Below are 16,934 nucleotides of genomic sequence, written 5' to 3' on the forward strand. Positions count from 1 at the left end.
GGTTATTTTCAGGTGGATAAGCCCTCTGATCTGGCACATCAGACAGTCATGTGAACACTTGTCTAGCATAAGGCAGGGGAGAGAAAAAAATAAAGAGCTCAAAGGCAGAACCACCTATTTAAGCAGCAGCCCAAACTGTGGGGAGAATTTCCACAGTCACTTCAAGCCGCCCTAAGGGGCAAAGCCATGAGCTTCTGCTTACATATTCCTCACCCTTCCTGCACGAAATGAGGCATCTTCCATGCTTCAGCCACCCCTCTGTTACAGTAAATACCTTCCTGTCTTTCCTGAATGCTCGATGCAGCCATTTTGAAAGTGACAATTAGTCAGACAAGAGCTCATCCAGCTTAACACCAGAACTTTACTGCAACTGCAGAAACTGTAAACATTATGCTCTGGTAAAAATCTGGCCCCTTTGTTCAAGGACCAGTCATAGTATTAGACATGTCAAAGTATCACAAGCCTGTTAAGTCTTCATAAACCATGAAGGGTTTCCTAGGGGCAGCACCATGATGAGGATGGGGATAAGAAGGAACACCCACTAACAGCAGCTTTTTTTTTTGCCTTTTTTTTCCACCACAGGGCTGCTGTAGACTTACCAGACTCTACAAGAGTTGGCTCCACTCTCACATTGCCTGTCTGCCTTTTTTGCAGTCAGCAGATGAGTCGAGTGCTTTGCCTCAACCTTTTTTGTCTACAAACAGACATTCACTAACAGCTTAAAATTTGTAATGCTTCTGGAATGGCCAAAGTACTTTCATAATATTTTGCTTTTAAGACTTACTTTGTTTCATCCTCACTTGAACTAAAGTGGCAGCATACAAACGATACCTGTCAGATGTTCTCACCATTGGTGGGCCAGAAGCAAACTTATCAGATGCTCTAGCTGAAGCAGCTAATTAGAGGCAGATCCTGATCTGACCTGGGTGGCTTTAATACTTCCAAAACAGTGCTGCCAAACTCCAGTGACAAAAAACATACTGTGCTTCTGGCCAAACACAACAGACAAGAGTCGAAGACATTCTCCCCCCTGCAGCAAGTTAAACAGTCAGTGGAAGATGATGCCCAAAAGGCTGTCTTGGACAAACCACGGGTGATCTGTTATAGGGGAGCCATGAACACTTGCAGGGCCCAGGCCCATTCCTTCTGCTCAGGACTGGGTTGGGAGAGGGGAGGGCAGGGTTGGAGGGAACCCAGCCATTGTACTTGCACAGACATGTAGGAGATGAACACAGGAGAACAAGTTCAATCCTGAACAAAAGCATATTCTTTTGTTTAATAGGAAAATAGGCTTACACAATCACACCATCTGCACCCCTCTCAACCTTCACCATTTCAGTCAATAGCCACCACCAGCCAAATCTGACACTACAGCAGCAGGCTCAAAGACAACTATGTTCCTACAGGGGGGCAGATGAGGAAAAGAGAGACATCTTGGAAGTGACCCCATGGAAGATCAGACTGGGCTGCGAGTTCAGATCTTGCCAAGGAAACCGGAAGAGAATGAGCTCATTTCAAAGCCACAACTGCAGGCAAAGTGTCCTGAAGATTTCAAGTCAGCCACAGGACACAAATCCAGGAAGGAACACGTCATTAGTCCTGCAGTTTCTAAAGTGGCTTATTTTAAAGAATAGAAATGAAGTCAATAGACTTAATATAATCTTAAGGAAGCATCATCACAAATTCAGATTATGGGGGTGATTTTTCTTTCCCAGGTGAGGTGACAACCGAAGCTACATACAGCTTTTCAGCACTACCAAATAGATAAACCAACTTCCTGTTAAATAAGTGTTTTCTCAAAAAAAACCTCAATGCATTTTTTTAAACAACAACAATGAATTTCATCTGCCTTAAACACACGCCTCTGCTAAAGCCCATCTGTCACTAGAGAACAATAGCACAGACAAATGAGGATGATGCACAAAGTAATATAGAAACAAACTGCCTGAGCTCCAAGCAACAAAATTGATTTTCCTTATGCACATAAAAGCTTTCTCATTTCACAGAGTAGTATTTTCGTTTGTGTTTGCTATTAATTTAGGAAATAGGGCACTTACTTGGTACTGCAGGAGAGGCTAGGAAAGGCCACAGGGACTTAAGGAGTTAAAAGATTTACAGTCAGTTACGCCCCCACCTCAAGAGTAGGTGACTCCTTCTGAAGACAGGGCTTCATGGCATGTTATTTTCTTTCTGGATCTTTCACTGTTCTAGAGCCAGTTAATCAGAAAGGCTGCCTTTTCAGACAAATACTGTTCTACAGAGAAAAAGTATCCCAGCATGTATTTCCAGTACTAAAACCAGAGAGAGCCTCCAACTAGGAAAAAACATAGCGAAATAATTTGCTACTATGAGTAGCATTTACATCTTTTTCCCATTGACGTACCAGTGTACATCCAAGAAAGTTTTCATGTTACAACTGCCAACAATTCCATGTATTTTTGGCCACAGGAAAGTACTTCAAAAAACCCACACTGGACTTCCGAATAGAGGTGTGGATAAAAATTAATCAGCTTTGTGCCTACCTACAGAAGTCTTAACACCGATTATTATCTGTAGGCTCAAGCACAAGCTCTGTATTTCTTAAAATATCTACGTACTGAAGTTCCCACTGCTAAGCAGTCTTCCACAGAGAATTTGTTTTCAAGTGACATTTGATTTGTAACAATTAATTACTAATCCTGTTTCATTCTTTAATGCATTGGGGGGGGGGGGAAGGGAAAAAAAAAAAGGATTGAAAATTATTTGGAAGAAAACTGTACCAGATGCAAGTTTTGGTATGAATAAGAAGATATCAATACTCAATCTCTAGGTGTATTGTCACTGAATTAAACTAACTAGCACCACATTCTGGAAGTCTAAAAATAAGGTTGCTCCAATACACCTTTGCACAACAAAAACCTTATTTGATATTATTGCAAAGAATCTTCAAGATACTCTGAATTTGCCAGACACCAATTCTCCAATAACTCGGGCTTTGCCTTGAAGAAAAATACGCTTAGTCTATATTTGGATCAGCAGCACTATGCACCAAGAGAAAGCACATCTGTAAATTCAAGTTGAGCTCCATCAACAAGTATAATGTAAACAACAACAAATTGTTCATAGTTTTTAATTCTGGGAACACAAGTCTCCTAGATTACACTGGGCTATACAGACCACCTTGATTTCCACCGTATTAAATAATAGAGTAATAAAACCATAATACACTCACTGTGGCCCACATCCCCAAATAAATACTGGGAAAACTATTCTTTTTTCAACTTTATCAGAGCTAGAATTGTTTTTGTTTACCACATCCTCAAGAACAGCACAGGCAGGATAGAACTGAGTTGATAAACGCAAGTGTCCTTCCAGGATAATTTGATGTCTAACCAAAGTATTTACATCAGCATAAATGCAAATTTGCATTTATGAAGCAAACTGTGGTTTACTATTGCAAAAGACTTTGAAGTCACACACAAACCACCCCACTCTGTCAAATGTAAAACCACACTGGATACTGCATAAATACTACTAATTACTTCAGTAGAGGAATGAATGCCAGCTCTTTGGCCAAGAGGTTCTCAAAAAAGAGTATCTAAAGGCAGTAGAAATCTGAGGGGTTTTAAGCTTCAACCAGTCTTTCAGAAGACAAACTGACATATACTTTGCCCAGAAGTGCTGTACAGACATGGAAATTGCTGCTAGAATCATGGGATCAAAAGCAGTTGTGCCTTTTTATATTTCTCATTAACTCTGTTACAGTTTACAGTAAGGACAGATCAAAAACTGAGCCAAGTTTCAAGACAGTAATTTACACAGTATGGAAGTTTAACGGAGTGTTAAAATCCACAAGTTTATGAAAGCTTCTAACTACCTGCAGAATCTCTCTCATGAACAGTGATCTCCTCCCACAGTGAGAGAAAGAAAGAAAAGCAGGTATTTTCAATTCCCCTGCATATCATCTTCACCACAGATTTACAGCAAAGGGCATTCTGTTACAATCCCGGTCTGTTCCAGTGTCCCTCTCCTTTCTACCCTCCTTCCCTTCTTTCCTTGCACACCCCATAGTCAGCTACTTTAATACCTGGAAGCCACATGTGCCTTGCTTAATCATGCAGTTTTCCTGATGGACTTAAGTCTGCTCTCATACTAGGACTCAACTATTCACAAAAAGCTGAAACATCCCCAAAGTAATTTCCATTCGGCAAGAGTGGTTCATAAAAGCTAGCTGGCTTTCATCAGTCATTGAGACCCAAGACTCTACACCAAACTCATCTCACTGTGTAAAAGAATGAAAGGCTTTATTTGTGTGTCCCTGTTGGGTTTTCTCTTCTTAAGAATTAAGGCTGTGACTCTTCCTGACCTTCAGAGAGCTCTTTTCCATGAGAGTCTTCCTGACCTCACTCCAGAGGCTTCATCATCACAGCTAATCACTAGCGGATGCTGCTCCTGTCTTCTCCACAAACACACTCCAATTCCTGAAAGTCCACTTGTTTCCAAATTACAAAAATCAGGTGCAAATAATAACCACCCCCAGAGGGGGATTCACCTAATTAAATTTAGATTCTATTATGCAGATGAGCTCATCACTGGGATAAAATTAAGGCCTTTAAAGGCCCATTTTGTAACAGACAGAAAAGTAAAATCTCCGGAATTAAAAGGAGGAAGATGATGAAGGAATTAATCTCATACACCTCCATAACCAATATAACTCATTTAATGTTTCCCTCACAATCAACATTGATAAAAGGGGAGAAACTAATGCATATATACAACCACCAAAAAAATACCTGGATATTCTTCTCTTATTTTGGTAACTTTTAAAGACATTTAACTTCCAACTCCTCCGTAAAGGCTAGTACAGCCCACCTAGCATTGCTGAAAAGAGACCACACAAGCACACTCAACCACCACCTTGCATTAGGAAGCAGATACCTGGCTCAATTCCAACTTACAGACTCATCAGCAATTATGATCATGTTTATGTCATGATTTTGATTAGCACAGTATAAACAAGGGGAGGAGAAAAGGTAGCAGTAGTGTCCAGGTCTTCTCTGAAAATCTTGCGAGGAAAAAAAAACAACACAGAACAGTTATAAACACAGATTCCCATTTCCAAACCTACTGCATGGATTTGAAGACAACCTATTTGAGACACTGGTACTTCTAATACTGAAAAAAATACTTGTATTTATTCAGAAAACTGTTCAAAATAATGTGGGCACGTATCAGTGGAACTGAGGGCATATTCCTGCTGGGAGGGCAAGACAAAACCACATGGAAAGACCTGCAATTTGGAAATCAACATTTTGTTGGGCCAGAAGCTGAAAACATGGAATATGAGCCACACAGAGCTCCAGACTACCACAATACCCAAAAAGTCAATCCTAGGTTTCCACTACAGTAGTTACTAATGGCCTAATAGTCTAGTACCATCAGGTGTCATTTCAGGCCACTTTTCTGCCCTCTGAAAAAGAGAGGACATCACCACCATCCCATTCTTACTGGAAAGGGAGAAAACATCCTCGAGGAAAGCAAACAGAAAGATGGACAGGAATCCTCTGCTACCATCTAACTACCCTATCTAACATCCCTGTTCCCATTCCCTATCTAACACTGTGAAGATAAAGCCTTTGGGTAGGAAAAAGGATGTACCAGTACACTGGTGGTACAACTATGAAGTTTAATTCTATTCCAAAGTGGTCCCTGAGAGGAATTTCCTTAACATGCTGGTCAGAAGACAAGAGCAGCCACCTGACCAGTGAGTGAGGGTAGGAGGAAAAATGTGGTGAACTATGCCACAGCAGGCAGCCAACACAGACACCCAAGAGCTGTAACTGGAACAGGGGACACAGTGCTCTTGAAGAAGGAATTCCATGTATACAATCTTCTCAGTCACTGCTTTGCCAGGCTCCACCATCGATATACCAGCTGCCTAGCTCAGGTAGCAGAGGATGGCATTTGGAGCTGATCTTCCACTACGAACCACAGCTCTGAATAAGAGTAAAAGGCAAAGGGGTAAATGGGCATGCTCTTGTCTGTGAGGAAGGATCCTGAGTGAATTAAGCAGGGAGGAACTTTCAATACTAAAAAAAAATAAGGTAGGCAGTCTCCATTCAATTACACTGTACAGAAATCACTGATTTATGACTTCTGCCTAAATCCAATTGCAGAGAGGAAAAAAACACCCCTGTGTGTACCTCTCATACTAAGCATACAGCTCCTCATGTCTGTGCAAGACGCAGGACCAACCAAGGCTGCCTGCTTTACACAGATAAAATATTAAAGGAATTAATTCCTAAGGCAATGGGAAAATAGTACATAGGAGAACTTCCAAGTCACAAATTCTGCTTATTTAAGCTAAGCTGCTTAATCAAGTTAATTGAAGGTATTAAGAAAGCATCTGGAGAACACATTCACCAACCAGTCTCTAGCCACTCCTGATCTTGTGTTTCTTTTTCTGGGTGCAAGCTCCCCTGCTGGCATGGTACAATCTATCATCAGCCATTACACTGATTATCATCCATTACTTTTGCTAAGTACAGGCATGAAATCTAAACCTACTTTTGTTATTTATTTACAAGCTATTCATGTATTGGACATGAATCAACTAAATAATGCTTTGTATTAACAAGGGAAGTGTAGCTGAATATTAGAGTTATGCATTAAAAACTACCAATAGAAGTGACGATTCTTTTCACAAAAAATTGTTTACTGCATTTTTCTTTGGTAAAAGGATCAGGAAAGAAGCTTACACTCTTAAAAACCCAACTGATTAGTCTACAGTGGGGGAACATATAAGAACTCATGAGAATGGCAAGTTTTAAGTATCAGTCACATAAATATAAAATTCAATTAGTGTCATTCTAGAAAATATTGAGAACAGAGCTGGGACTCTTACAAAATGATTACTTTTCTTATCTGCTATTAAGGCAGACGTGATTAAAATGAAAGATAAACCCCTTTATTTAAAAAGCTAATTATTACATGCAATAAACATTCCTTTTTGCAATGTAAGAGACCTAAACTTAAGAACTGAATTCTACCAAGACCATCAACCCACACATCTTCACTGTAACACAGTAATTGCTTAAATTTTCCCTTACTATTATATTTATATAATAGACTAGCAGGCTCAGCTTTGATTTCAGCATACCACACATCTTACCACTTAGGAAACCAAACACTGAACAGCTGTGGAAGCAGAAACCACTATATGCAAATATTCAGATCAAAAAAAGTATAAGCAGAAAAGCCATCATGAAGACCACTTCAGTGGGAACGCCGATGAAAGCTGTATTAAAATGCCACTTGTGCCTTGGTATAAGGATATCCAGAGGAAACATCCCACATAGTTTTCACAACGGGTGTAAAGAGATGTGTCTGCTCTGCTCAGTTTAGATGTCTGAACGAGTTAAGTGCCTGAGTTCTCTATACTCTGGAGGAACTGAGCTGCTTGCTACCACTCACTACTACTTTTCCTGGATTGCTTATTCAGACATCTAAAATTAGACACCAGATTTAGGCAGTGGTTTTCCCGCTCTTTCCAACACCCAAAAAAAACCACTTCTGTGTTAATTCACTATTTTCACCCATTTGCAGAAGCCTCCACACACTGGAATTATGTCACACCAACAATCCACCTCAGCAACTTCTAGCTATAAGAAAACAGTCTTCTCTCCCAACTCCCAGATAATTGCACACCTACTAAGTCACATTTCTGCCCAACCTCACACAGCTCCCCCAAGTTCCAAATTATTTTACTACAGGGAAAATATAATACCTAACAACAACAGGGAGTAAAGAGAGAGGGTTCCTCTGTATTCATTAAGACTTCCTGCTCCCACGTCCTCTATTAACAGGATGTGGATGGAGCACAGCAGTAAAAGCTAGCTCATCAGTCAGTTCCATGTCCCTGGAGTGATGATACACTTCAGCTTGAATTTCCCTTTGGTGTCTTCTTCCAGCAGTCAAGCTGAGATGGTCTGGCACATACACACATCCAACATTGCTAGAAAGAGCTGCACAGGAATAACAATAAACTGTTGATTCTTGTTACAGGATCTAAGAGTAGGAAACATAAGCCCATTATCAATGCTGTAGGCGGTTCCCTGGAAAAGAAACAAAAACCACAAAAAAAACGTACATGGAAGGACCACTGTATTCCTAGAGGTGCATTCAAGGCAGCCGCCTCATGCACTTTCTCCCATCCCACTGCAGCTGACTGAGGCAAGGATAGCTACATTACCACATCAGTGCTGACTTCTCAAGGGACACTGAGCATCACAGAAGTATCTTGCCGCAGCTCTGACAGTGTCATTTGTGCACCCTGCCTATGAAGTCTATTTTCACTCCCCATTTCTTTTTCTGAATCCAGATGAATACTTCAGCTTTCACAAATTAATCCCCTTTTATCCAGGTGTACCTCCAAGAACCTGTGCTGCTCCTCCTTCCCTCATCACACTGTCTGTGGTTCAGTAGACAGCTCCTGGGAGAGTTACTGCTTCAGGTGATCCTCCCTTCCCTTCCTTGTCTCCACCCACACATTATGCTTCAGATAGCATTCATATGAACGTTAAGAAACTTAAAAACAACCAGTACATATTCCAGGTCTCATGCTCATTCTTGTTTAATATATCTTGTTATATTTAAACCTCAAAGGAGAATATATTATACATGTTGTAACAAATCCTTCCTGAGCACATTCTCACATCTCTGGTAGATGATCACTGCACTTAAGCACTGTCTTTGTCTAAACAAGCCATCAATGAACTACATGTAAGATTTTCTAGACTGCTAGAAACAGCTAACGTCATCACTGCCCAAAGCACAAAGAAACTTCATTATTTTATGTTTTAAACATTCTAAATAATCAGCAACCTCAAAGCATTATCTGCCTTTGAATACCAAAGATGGTAGAAGACACACCCTTTTTATCTGTCAACATCAAACCCAAGACCTGTATAAATATTTAGTGAGTGATCAGTACACTGAGTTAGAAGTGAGAATATCACAGCAAGTATTACCCAGATGTTAAGAGCATCAGAGACTGACAATATTGAAAGGCAGGGACACAGTCAACAGCTGGCACAAACCAGGTGTCATACTAATATGCAGCAACACAGTCAAAAGGAGGTCAGGATTGCAATGTTTGCTGTCTTTTATACACTTTGATGTGTCATCCTCCTTAGTTCAAACCACTTCTGTCATGTCTGACATGCCTGATAATAGTTTTCAACAAAAACATGGAAGAGAATATTTTGGCTTCTTTATGCTGCATCATAGTATATGACAGCAAGATGACATAATGCACCTAAACTTCCTTGCCAGGTCACACCACCAAATTAACCACCCAGCTGCTGTGCTCCACAGACCGGCACTTCTCAAAAACATGGGATGAAACCATCAAAGCTCAGAATTTGTCAGTCTCAGTTTTAACACATACCCAAGGGCACACTGCTGCTTCTTTCCCATGCAAAGGATAAAAATAATGACCCTGCAAAAATGACCTACACTGGGGCCTCAAAATATTCCCAGGGCCTTAAAAAAGTTCAGCTAGTATCACGCACTAAGGTCCTCAATTGAGGTCCAGGTAGACCAGTGATAGACCCTGGGGAATGGATACTCAATACCTTGCAAGTATGTCACACAAATCTGAAAAAATATCTACAAGTCAGTCTTTTTACAGGCTAAGTAAGGATAAACTTTGAAGATAACCAAACAAATGGCATAGTTAAATTTTAATGGGCTTTTTTTAACCTCAACTGTCTCTTTCAGCCAGAAAAGCAATACAACACAAACTAAGCCATAAAGACCAGATTTCCATTTTACTCTTAAATCCCCACATTAGCTATACTGAATTTTGGGATCACTTTTAACTTGAGACAACAGTTCACATAAATGAAGTCAAATACAGGATACGCTACAAAAAATATATGTAATGGCATCACTGAGCAAAGAATACTAGTATGAACTAATTAATATTTGAACTATATTTTAAAGTAACTATTCACTTCAAAAAACTACAATGCTTCTGCTGCCAAAAGCACGTGGCAACCTTTGGCAAGGAACACAGCAGAGCCTGAATCAGAATTGGAGCCTGAAATATTTAACTTGGACAACCAAACTTCAAAAGCAACAGTAGTGGCCCATAGATTGTTCTGAAGGTCCAAGCTATCCTTAAAATAATTCCCAAAACAAGAAACATTTTCTAATTTAGCTAGTAACTTACAAAATAGTTAAAGCTCTGAATTAAAAATTCCCATGATCCAACACTTATCCAACTCTTTCCTTGACTACACAGCTTGACTGTCATTGCATTTTCTCACCTGTGGAGCACTACAGTCATCATTGACAAAATTGTGCATCATGTGGCTTCTATCAAAAAAAGTTTAATTATGAAATAAGTGCAAGATTTTTGGAATTAGGTCAATGCTCAAAGATAGCAAGTTAACCTTTCGAGCCATTTCTGAACCTTCCCTAGTAAAACTATTTTTCAGAATATTAAGAAAAAAAAAAAAAGCCAAACAAAAGTCAACCAAAACCAAAAAATCCAAACTTATAGATCACGACAATGCCAACAATCACCACTTTGGGATTTCTGTGGACAGCACATTCTCAGTATGAAATGTACCACTGATGTAAATACTTTGTGCAACAAAGCTTTTTTTTTTTATTAACTCCAATACCTAATGAAAGATGTAGCCCTCCACTGAAGGAAATTAATTTCTTCATTCCTTGAAGGAGAGATGGAGAAGAAACTGTACAAGTTAAAGGAAGCTGAATACCTAAACCTTCGGGCATTTTTAAAAAATCCCACCCTTTTCCATGCCTAAAGCTATGCAAGTGCTGTCACATGATTAAAAGCACAATTCTAAGTAAGCCACTTTTTAAATATTCCAGAAACGCCTTTTTTAACAAAGGCTACTGAATTTAAGAAGCAATGGAAACAACATTGCTCAGACTACTGAATACTGCAGTCTAAGAACAAGAAAAACTGAAAGTCACATGAGGTAGCTGCTGCTTCTAGGTGTAAAAGGAACCTGGATGGTCTCTAGGTACCAGACTCCCCCTTCCCTTCCTCACACAGAGTTTTACTGCTAGGTACCAAGCAGAAAAACTACTCAGGAACTACAATCACAAAGGACAAGCCAACAGTCCTTTTCATTGCAGCCTCAAGATAGGGTGGCCCCAGGCTGGCCAGCCCAGCAGCTGCCCATCAAGGGCAGGTTTGGGGGAGACAAAGCTAGGGCAGTGCAGACCCTGGCCAGGTTCCAGGGCACAGACCTGTTTTTACAGGAAGGAAATCCTCATTCTTCTTACAAGAGAGCTTAAACACTGGCAATCTTTTCTATCTCCCAAAAGCCCTTTAAGAGATCTTTGGGAATTGTTAACATAGAAAAGGGGTGACCCAGTCTAACAGCAGACAAGTGCATGCCAAACTTGGGCAATGAGAACAGCAGCATTAGAGCGAGCTTTTGGAAATGCACATACTTAAATCAATAAAGCAAACTCAATTAAAGAGTCTGCTGTACAGCTCTGAAAGAATTAGTTTGCAATCAGCTCAAAGATGGATTTCATACATTTGTCATGCTTCGTGCTACACACCGAAGTGTACCTGTCACTTCAGCCTCTGACAAATCCTCACCGATAAAGTTGCTAAGTCACCCATGCTCTGCAGTGCAACACAATAAAACCTGTCATTTGACGCCACTCGTGAGCATGATTAGGCTGTTCTACCCAAAGATTCACAGAATAAGCAGAGTGAAGCAAAAAATTAAACAATATACTGTTCAGCACTGGTCTAAGTTCAAGTGACTTCAGTGTCAACAGATTTAGGTCAAAGATGAGCTGCCAGGTTTAGTCTAGGTACTTTAGTTCTCACTAAAGAACTAAAACAGATATAAACCCCGGTTTTGGGGTTGGTTGTTGGGGTTTGTGGGTTTTTTTGCTTTTGTTTGGGGTTTTATTCCTGCTATGGACAAAACACAGCAAATTTTGTTAAAATTCTGCATTTCAATCACTGAACACACTGCTGCATTGCATTTGCCTCTGGGGCAAAGATGACATTACTTTAAAAGAAGACACACACACATTCCAAATATAAATATATATACACATATCTGAAAGGGCTAGTACCTGTCACTACTCCATTTTTGGTCCATGAGGAACCAAAAGAAATGAGTTCTATGCAAGACTCCTGATGGTCCGGCCCAATCTTTTAACAGAGCAGAGGCAGCCAACATACAGCTATCAGGTTTTAACCAAATATTACCAAATTACAACTGCAGTTCTTAGCTCAAAGCTGTGGCACCCCACAAGCACTTGCTCTGCTACACAGCGCTGCCACATTTTTCTTGCTCTCCTCCATTTCTCCATGCTTCCACCAAGGCTACTGGGGCACATTGCTTTCTTCTAAATTTGCTTTAAAATTACAGCTCTTCTGGGAAAGGATTTTTCCTTGCTAAGTCATGCTACCCACTATACTGTCAGCTTTCCACACACAAAAAAAGCAAACCTCAATTTAAGCACTATTTGATCTAAAGGACTGTGAGCTGTAAAGCACAGCAAGCAGCTGAGGCGAGGCAAAGGCATTTCCTGACATCACATTGGACATCATCTTAAAGCAGGAATCAGATAGCACTCATCATTCCAAATACTGTCATCCTGCACAGAACACAGGGCAAGTACACAGCTGTCTTCATGCAACAGTAGCTTGAGCAGCGTAACTAAATAACTTTCTCAAAGTTAAGGACAACAGGTGATTGTTCATTATTAGTAAACTCTGGATCCAGTTCTTTGGGAGTGGGGTGTATACTAGTATATCTGTAGGATACCAACTGAGTTAGTGATCCACACTCACCTTTTCAAAGCAAAAGAGCAAATAAGCAAAATGTCCCAACAAACCAACCTCCACAAACAACAAGAGCATAAGTGAAAGAAGTCTGAAGACACAAACTACTCTTCTGGGAAGCATGTGATATGTGAACAGCAAAACCGCTCAACAGAGTTCTCAATTGCCCAAACTGTGTTGGAGACAGCTTTAAGCCACCCCTGCAAGATGAGTGTGCTGCAGGGAGTGACACAGAATCACTAACATGTACACAATCCCAGCAAAGATACATGTGGGTGAGACAGACCAGACATACCAGGTCTGGCAAGTTTCAATCAACAGGACGTTTATTTTCGAACAGTTAAGTCCCGAACAAATAACTTCCAGAATTACTAGCAAATATTTTGCTACACATAGCAACCTCAGGTTGAGTTCTGACTTCAAAAAAGGTTAGCTGTTCAATGGGCAGCGTTAAGCATTGCCTTAATCACAGAAAATGGCTTAACAAAAGCTTTAAGACACCAGGGCAACATGTGCGGCCTACCTCTCCACTAGCCTCCAAGCTGAGCACGGTAGTAACACAGCTCAGCGAGACTACACTAAATTAGCTCTGTCCACCTAACCAGAGTTTTGCCAGCATGGAGGCCTACACGGCTTGAGCCATGAGCCCAGGACTGCTCTCCTGGATGGCATCAGGGAGGCAGATACCTTTGTCATACCAGCCAGGGCTCTGCTCCACCATCAGTCTTGCCTTGGTCTTAAGACAGGATTTATGAAGTCCAGCAACATTTACATCAAACCTCTGTTCTAGGAAACCTACTAAAATGAAAATACATCTGATTTCCTTTGTGCGGATATTCTATTAAGGAGAAGAGTGAATGCATTTATCCTCACTAACCAAGGGAGGAAATGGAAGTGAGTATCAAGGTCGCTCTGCATTACTGTTATTCAAGCTGGGATTTACTGTGCCTGGGAGCCCTCTGAAAGCCTCAAATCTGCACTGAAGTGACGTTGGCCCAGCACAAAAAGAACAGAATAAAGGATGTCAGTGCAGCAGCAGTGAGCAGCCAAGCAGCCTAAAGAGAAAACAGTCAAAACTCAGCAAGACTTACAGAACTTACAGGCAACCCTCTTTCCACTCTCCTTTTCTTGGCCAAGAAGAATTACAGGGATGGGGCAGCTGGGTCTCTAACATGATGTTGCTAATCCCTTTAACAAAATCTTTTAAACAATTAAAATCTCAGAAAACCATGCTCTGCTTTCCTCCTTGACTGATGTCACGATACCTCAAATGTGTAAGCGAAGAAGCTCCTCAATGAAAAAGTCTCCAGCTATCTGCATTTTAAAAAGCCAACTCAAGTAATCATTGCATGGTATTCTGAGACATGGCATTGACATCCACTGTGAAAATTATTTTCCTTCCCCGCAAAAAGGGGAACAGTGACCTATACACACAAGAGGGCCAAACAGTCATTGTGAAATAAAATGAGACAAAAATAGCTTTCCCAGTTATTCCAGGTACATGGAAAATCCATTACAGAAGTTTACACACCAACAATGAAGCCTGACAAGTCAAGGAGCTGCTGCTTGTGAAGTTGCAGGAGAGATGGCTCATCACTCAGAAATTCCTATGCTGCATAAATGTGCACCAAAGGTGACTGCAATTTGGTCAAATCCAAAACTAAGTTCTGCTTCTTTCAAGAAGCAAGATACTAGATTACTACTTCACTAGATGTTTTTGTGCTTCTGTGAAAAAAAACACAAAACCCCCACAACTCTGAAAATCTTGCAAAAAGGTGGCACTGCTTTATTAGTCCCAAGCCCCAAAGCCTGTCAAACAGGAAGCCTAGCGCTTCAAAGCTGCCTGAAGTGACATTTGCAAAGACAAACAGAAGTCCAGAGAACACACCATCGGTGTGAGCACAGGGCTCTCCAAGCCTAACAGAGCCAGTATGTACTTCCAGAGCAACACCCACATGAGGGCCTCAGCAAGGCACAAAGCTGTCAAGTTTATCATCCTTGTGATGCAGGGAAGTCCCTGGCAGGGACACTGAGGCATAAGACGGTCATCCAAGGACATCCGGAGTCAGCAGCAAGACACTGAGGCACATTAGCTACCAAGAAAACCAGACTTCCATATCAAGGCTAGTTATAAAACTTCCGCTTGTTGTTAAGGGAATGTACTGTATCAGGCATTCCTCTGTCAGCAGCACCAAATAATCTAACGGCAATTTGATATGCACGTCCCCGAGCGGCTGCTTTAGTTACAGAAACAACATTAAAAATGTAGCATCCTCTGAGATATGCTGTGCAAGCCGAGCCAGCTTCAGCCACAAGCATGAAGAGGAACTCTTTGGGGCTTTTTTTTCCCCAGAGGATAAGCTCTTTCACAACGTGGAGATATCTTATCAGGGATTGCTTCTGTCACCCAAGGCAAACAGAGCACTGCTAAAATATCAGCTATAGCTTAAGCACCAAAGGGTTGTAGCCAACATCAAACCAGCAACTGAAGTAGCAGCTGGCCACCTCTCTAGAGAGGACACTTCCAACCCCCTCTCCTCCACCCCCGTACCAGCCTACTTTCCAAGTCCTGAACACAAAGAAGTAGAAACCATTTGCTGCCAGCATGGACGCTGCCACACCAGCTCCCCTAGCTGCCCTCACGGCGAAGCCCTCTCCCCAGGGATGGATGCGAGTGCGAGGGCAGCGTTCAGCTCCCAGTCCTTGATCCTTCTGGAAGAAGGGCTTCTACTAATCACAGAAAACCTCAGTGCCCGGCTGGGAGTTTTCAGAAGTAACATAAGGGCAAATTCAGTCAATACCTTTCTTTGTTGAAACCCAAGTCTCGCAAACAAACTCGGGCTTGACTTGACAAAGCTTCAGCTTGCCTCTTACCTTTGGAGAGAAGATAGTTTAGTGTTTCAGATCTGTCTAAACAGCTGAACTGAGGTTTAGCTTTTACTGCCTGAAAAAGCACCGAGTAACCACTGTAAAATATTAGCTTGTGGAAATCATGAGGCAAGAGGCTTTGCTTTCACCAGCACAAAGTCAAATAAACTCAGTTTATGAGAAATGTAAATCTTTCACTATCTAACTTCTAAAAGAAAAGTATCTCTTATAGCTCAGGAAACTACTTTCTATTGTAAAACATTTAATTACAAAACAGAAAACGTTTAGAATTGTATTTATTCAAAACACCAGCACGGAAAATACCACCGTTTAAAAAAACCCCTTATCTCTACACACTGTAGAAAACAAAACAAAACACTACAAAACCCAACAAAACAGAATTCCCAGGAACGGAACCCACCCGTCGCCAACTTACCATCAAAACCCATCGAAGCACCTCTATCGATCCGCTACCCGAGCAGGAGAATCCGGGGGGGAGAGACGCAAATCACAAGTAAACAAACTCAAACCCCAGCCGCTGGCACTTGCGGGAGCGTCCCCTTCACACAACGCTCTCCCCGGGAGGGACACGGACGGGACACCGATCCTCGCCGCCCGCTGCCAGAGGCTGCCCCGCGCCAGGGCGAGCCGCTGCCCCGGGGAACGCCGGAGGGAGCCGCGGCCCGGCCCGGGGGCTGCGGGCAGCTCCGGGGCTCGGGGCGGCGCAGCCCCGCTCTGCTCGGCGGGGCCGCCCGGGAGCCCCGCCCGGTGCCCGGGGGCGAGGCGGGAGGCGGCCTGTGGCGGCTACCGGGCTTTGTGCGCGCTGCCTCCCCCTGGGCCGCCCGCTGCCGCCTCATGCGAGAGCCGGCGCAGCTGGGGAGCGCGGCGAGCGCCGGGCCCCCGAGCGAAAGCCGATCCCGCTGATCTCATCACCGCGGGTTACTAATCCAATGACCGGGGAATTAACAGCAGATGGCGACGCCCCCTTCCCCCGCCCGGGCCCACCCCGGCACGGTCCGGCCCCCGCGGTCGCAGCGCGGCGCTGGAGCCACCGCCCGCTCCCCTCAGCGCGCCCGGCCACCCCCTCGCCAGCCCACGCGTGAAACCCGCCCTCGGGCACCTACAAACTTTTGCTGGAAGGCAGGACGCGGCCGCGGCGCCTTCTTCCCGCCGCCGGCGGAGCCCTCGGGGCCAGAGGAGCGGGCGGGCTGCGCGGCCCGGGAGGCGGCGG

The 16,934-nt window shown here is 42.6% G+C and overlaps 1 protein-coding gene across 2 annotated transcripts in view; it reads right to left on the minus strand.

Annotated features, from left to right (window-relative positions):
* The window catches only part of SPSB4 (splA/ryanodine receptor domain and SOCS box containing 4), a 131,126-nt gene that overhangs the window by 67,629 nt on the left and 46,563 nt on the right, over positions 1-16,934 (minus strand). The window contains exon 1 of one of the 2 annotated variants that reach the window (XM_051626967.1): positions 16,140-16,592. The exons of the other annotated variant lie outside the window; for it this stretch is intronic. The gene's annotated coding sequence lies outside the window, so the exon portion shown is untranslated. Of the gene's footprint in view, positions 1-16,139; positions 16,593-16,934 lie in introns of those variants that run through there. 2 annotated transcript variants of the gene reach the window in all.

Source organism: Apus apus, chromosome 8 (genome assembly GCF_020740795.1).
Source record: "Apus apus isolate bApuApu2 chromosome 8, bApuApu2.pri.cur, whole genome shotgun sequence".
NCBI lineage: Eukaryota > Metazoa > Chordata > Aves > Apodiformes > Apodidae > Apus > Apus apus.